The 5,523-nt window shown below is 41.1% G+C and overlaps 1 long non-coding RNA gene across 1 annotated transcript; it reads right to left on the minus strand.

The window, feature by feature from the left end:
- Positions 1–514: 514 nt before the first annotated feature.
- Positions 515–3,033, minus strand: LOC123599240. The gene is made up of 2 exons (XR_006713064.1): positions 2,521–3,033; positions 515–2,288 (listed from the first exon to the last, which is right to left on the minus strand). It is a non-coding gene; the product is annotated as an uncharacterized LOC123599240 (long non-coding RNA).
- Between the last annotated feature and the right edge of the window lie 2,490 nt (positions 3,034–5,523).

Here is a 5,523-nt window from a genome sequence, read left to right on the forward strand (position 1 = left end):
TCTTCCTTCTGACCTCTTTCATTCAGTATTATAACTGGAATTCATTCACATTGTTGCTTGTAGCTAAAATTTGCTTGGCCTGTGTAATACCTCAGTGTGGGTAGGCTGCAATTTGTAATCGATCTTACTGTTGATGGGCATTTGGCTATGACGGGTAGTGCTCCTTGCAGACGTTCTTGTACACATCTTGGTGAGTATCCGCCCTCCTGTCTGCGGGGTGGATACCTAGGAATAGAGCTGTGGGGTCACGGGGTAAGCTTACGTTCACCTTGAGTAGATTGCATCAAACTGACTTTCAAAGGAACTGTAGCAGTTAACGCTCCCACCAGCAGTGAGGGGACAGGGGGGCGTGCATTTTCTCTATATCCTTGCCCCACCTAATGTCGTCAGTCTTCTTAATTTTGGTCCCACTGGTGGATCTTAACTTTAATTCACATTTTCCTGACGACTCATGAACTCAAATACCTTTTCAATATAGGCAATTTGCACGTCATCTTTTGTGAAGTACCTATTCAAGTAGTTTGCCCTTTTTTTTTTTTTTTTTTTTTTCCTGTTGGGCTTGTCTTTTTGATTTGTAGCTATATTTTGGATAGGAGCCCTCAGGTGTGGGGGTGGCAGGCATCTTTCACAGTCTGTGGTTACCTTTTTACTCTCCTACTAGTATCTTTGGATGAACAGACATTGCATTTTAGTGAAGGCTGGTTTACCAGTTCTTTCCTTTAGGGTCCATACTCTTTCCTGTTGAAGAGATATTTGTTTGCTCAAGGTTATGAGGATACTTGTGGTTTCTTTCAGAAGCTTTATTGTTCTGCCTTTCACATTTAGCTCTTTAGTCTACTGGAATTGATTTTTTTTTTTATGATGTAAAGTAGGGAGTGAGGATTCATTTTTTTTTCCTCCACATGGATAGCCTTAAAAAGACTGCACTGTTTCTAGATTCTCTCTTCCGTTAAATTGATTATCTGTCTCTGTGTTAATCCCAAACCGTGTCAATCACTACAGCTTTGGAACAAGTTGGCATGGTCATTTGGAAGCAAAATTCATAACTCGGAGGTCCTACACTCTTGTGAAAGCAGGGAGTAAAGCATTAAAATTAATAAATACACATTCATGTATTTGGAGTAATGATCGTTCATCAGAGTCCTGGAAATGTGAACATAAAATCAGCCCTTTAGCCACAGGGATTTGGGCATGGGAGTCCCTTAATGGGATCATATGGCGAGAATATTAAGTGTTTCCTTGAAGTCAGTTAATGTCTAATTTTACATGATATTTTGGTTTTCCATTGACGTAGCAGTTTCGATCCATATTACTAATTATCCCCACTTTAAGTTTTCCCTAAAATCTTCATAAAATTACTATCTTATATAAATGAACGTATTTCTTTTTGTTTTCAGGTAAAATTGTCTGTTTTCCTCAAATGTGCTTCCTTTGGTGGTGAGAGAACTCCGATGGTTTTTCTAATTCTTTAACTATCTTTTACAACTATTTTTACAGTCTTTACAATGGATTATCTCATCCAGTGATGACAGTTTATAGATGAAGCCAGATGGAACTAGAAGTCCCCTAGGACCCTCAAACTTTTATTTTTAATTTAAAAAATGTTTCTAAATAATTTCCTTAGCAATCACCTAAGCTCTTCTCTCGTGTGCTGTTTGGAGCTAAATTCAGAATGGGCTTTTCTAAAATGATTGCTACAAATTCAGTTTCCTGAAGTGAACGTTCTAATTGACAGAGAGGAACACCACTGAAAAGGCATGTAGTAGCATTTTTTTTTTCAGTAGCATTTAAGGTACATGCATCTTCTTAAAAAAATATATATTTATTTACTTATCTATTTAGGAGCATGCATGCGTGTAAGTTGGCGAGGGGCAGAGAGCCAGGGAGAGAGGGAATCCCAAGAAGGCTCCACACTGTCAGCGCTGAGCTCGATGCAGGGCTCGAACCCACAAACAGTTTGATCGTGACCTGAGCCGAAACCAAAAGTTGGATGCTTAACCAACAGCCACCCAGGTGCCCCCCTGTGTGTGTGTGTGTGTGTGTGTGTGTGTGTGTGTGTGTGTGTTTCCACGAGGGGCCAACTGTAGACAAAGGAAAACGTGTACTTTTCATGTTATATGCAACAATAATAATCAATTGCCTCGAGAAGGTACAAGTGTGTATAAGTCAAATAGGAAATAATATATACTGAAGGGAAAACCCAGAGTTGTTGAGGCATTGTATAGTAGAAAATAAAAATGTTTCTTCATTTAGAAACCTGAAAGCAGTCCTTCAGCTATAAATTCAACCTTCCTTGGGGCGCCTGGGTGGCGCAGTCGGTTAAGCGTCCGACTTCAGCCAGGTCACGATCTCGCGGTCCGTGAGTTCGAGCCCCGCGTCAGGCTCTGGGGCTGATGGCTCAGAGCCTGGAGCCTGTTTCCGATTCTGTGTCTCCCTCTCTCTCTGCCCCTCCCCTATTCATGCTCTGTCTCTCTCTGTCCCAAAAATAAATAAACGTTGAAAAAAAAAATTAAATTCAACCTTCCTTGTGTATTCAGTAATGTAACATGTGGTGAGACTGCCATTCTAGTGTCTTCTTTTTGTTTTTTTTTTAAGAAACTATTTCCAGCATGACTATTTATTAAAACTACATATACAGCATATTTATTTGTGATTGAATATGAATGTTATATTTTAAAGATAATGGTCTTTCCCAAGTATACGTTCTTTTTTTTTTTTTTTTTTTAGTGTTTATTTAAACTCCAGTTAGTTAACATATAGTGTATTATTAGTTTCAGGTGAGCAATATAGTGAGATTCCACACTTCCATACAATGCCTGGTGTTCATCACATCAGGTGCCCTCCTTAAATCCTAACTTCTAATAAGGGGCAATGTCATCTTTAAGCAGAGTAATCAAAACTTACTCTCCTTGGTTTAGCCTCTAAAAATGACCTGAAGGTTGAAAACAGCTTTTAGAATAGAAGTTCATAGAATATAACTGTATCTGTTAGATTTGACTCAACACGGTTTTATTCAAATGAAGCTACCTAATACTTTCTGATGGAGGAAAATCAGTAAGTTTCTATTGAGATGACCAACCTGACCATTTTTTTAAATGTTTGTTCATTTTTGAGAGTGTGCAAGTGGGGGAGGGGCGGAGAGAGGGAGCAGAGGATCTGAAGTGGGCACTGTCCTGACAGCAGTGAGCCCAATGCAGGGCTCGAACTCACGGACTGCAAGAATGTAACCTGAGCCAAAGTCTGATACTCAACTGACTGAGCCACCCAGGTGACCCCCAACCTGACCATTTTTTTTTTTTTTAATTTTTTTTTTTTTTCAACGTTTATTTATTTTTGGGACAGAGAGAGACAGAGCATGAACGGGGAGGGGCAGAGAGAGAGGGAGACACAGAATCGGAAACAGGCTCCAGGCTCTGAGCCATCAGCCCAGAGCCCGACGCGGGGCTCGAACTCACGGACCGTGAGATCGTGACCTGGCTGAAGTCGGACGCTTAACCGACTGCGCCACCCAGGCGCCCCGACCTGACCATTTTTAAGAATCAAATTCAAAAAGGATTTTACAAGTTTAATGTTGCCCAACATACCATGTGCACAGGAGAGGAGAGAAGTTATTCGTATTTTGAGCATTATTTTGTAGAATTTGAGTGACTGTAAACAAAAATGTAGGGGCGCCTGGGTGGCTCAGTTATGCGTCCGACTTTAGCTCAGGTCGTGATCTCACTGTTCATGGGTTGGAGCCCCCCCTCGGGCTCTGTGCTGACAGCTCGGAGCCTGGAGTCTGCTTCGGATTCTGTGTCTCCCTCTCTCCCCCTATCCCGCTCGTGCTCTGTCTCTGTCTCAAAAATAAATAAATGTTTTAAAAAAATTGTTTGTAACGTAAAGGAAGATATTCTTAGCTATTTTGGCATCTGTTTCTGTTGGAAAACACCCTCACTTTACTGTAGTTTTGAAAAGGAACGGGCAAAAAGTTCTTATGTCTGGGTATTGTTATGGACAGACTTGGCACGAATTAAGGTAGAGATCCAGAGAACAGCAAAAGTTGGAATTTAGTCTTTCTGATGATCATGGGTTGTTTGGTAACAGCTGTCTTTACTTCCTCGCACAATTTGGACTTGGATCTGAAAAAGAAATAGGATCTAGTAACGTTAAATGAAAAGCACTTGGGAGCTGTTGCTGAAACATTATAAAATGGGAAGGAAATCCACCCACCAATTTGTTCTTTCCACTAGAAAAGAAACCCACAGATGAAGATGCCATGTGTGGTGTCTTGAACTGCCCCCAACCCATACCAGACACACTGTTTATTCGAGTTTATTTCATGAGTGTGGTTTGATACATATAGATGTAGACACTCCATTCGTAAAAACAGAACAACAGCCATTTGTGATGAGTCCACGAGACTAATTAGGAAAATTGGTACAGATCTGCTCAGAAGTCATCTTTAGTAAAAAAAAAAAAAAAAAAAAAAAAAAAAAAAAAATTCATCATTAGTCACATAGTTGCCACTTACCTCCCAAACAAACCTATCTTTGAATACTTCATCTTTGAGGCTCCCTCTGCATCATTTTTTAAAAAGTTTATTTGTTTATTTAGAGAGATCTCTTGGGGCACGTGGATGGCTCAGTCAGTTAAGCGTCTGACTTCAGCTCAGGTCATGATCTCATGGTTTGTGAGTTTGAGCCCCACATCGGGCTCTATGCTGACAGGAGCTGCTTCAGATTCTGTGTCTCCCTCTCTCTCTGCCCCTCCCTTGATATTACTCTGCCTCTCTCTCTCTCTCTCTCTCTCAAAATTAAATAAAACATGAAAACAAGGGAAAGCTCGAGTGGGGGTGGGGCAGAGAGAGAAAGGGAGAGAGAATCCCAAGCAGACTCCGCACTGTCAGCACAGAGCCCAACTCGAGGCTCAAACTCAGGCACTGAGTTTGGCACAGGTTGAGTCGGGACACAACCAACTGAGCCACCCAGGCACCCCTGCATTTTTTAAAATATGTTCTGCTGAGACATGGTACATTTTAGTAATAGGAACTGCTTTATGTTGAGGGTGGAGATTTTAATTCTTCCAATTTTGCGATCAAGTCCAATTTTGATGTGGTCAAATCACTTATTTTTCAATAACTGCATCACCATTTGTTCTTTTCAATATATTCAGTATTCAGTTATTGGGACACCTGGGTGGCTCAGTCGGTTGAGCGTGACTTCGGTTCAGGTCATGACCTCACAGCTTGTGAGTTCGAGCCCCACGTCAGGCTCTGTGCTGACGGCTCGGAGCGTGGAGCCTGCTTTGGATTCTGTGTCTCCCTCTCTCTCTGCCCCTGACCCACTCGCGTTCTCTGTCTCTCTAAAAAATAAATAAACTTTACAAAACATTTTTTTAAATATTCAAGTATAAAACACTTTTTAAACCAAAATTAGATCCCCTAATGGGCCGTTTTGCTCTATCTCAGGCTTCACCTCAAGTTTTGCCAAATGTGTATCATCAGACAAAACTGCCAGTCGGCACAGTAGAAACTCTACACTGACC

The sequence above is a fragment of the Leopardus geoffroyi genome, chromosome C1 (assembly GCF_018350155.1).
Source record: "Leopardus geoffroyi isolate Oge1 chromosome C1, O.geoffroyi_Oge1_pat1.0, whole genome shotgun sequence".
In the NCBI taxonomy this organism is placed as follows: domain Eukaryota; kingdom Metazoa; phylum Chordata; class Mammalia; order Carnivora; family Felidae; genus Leopardus; species Leopardus geoffroyi.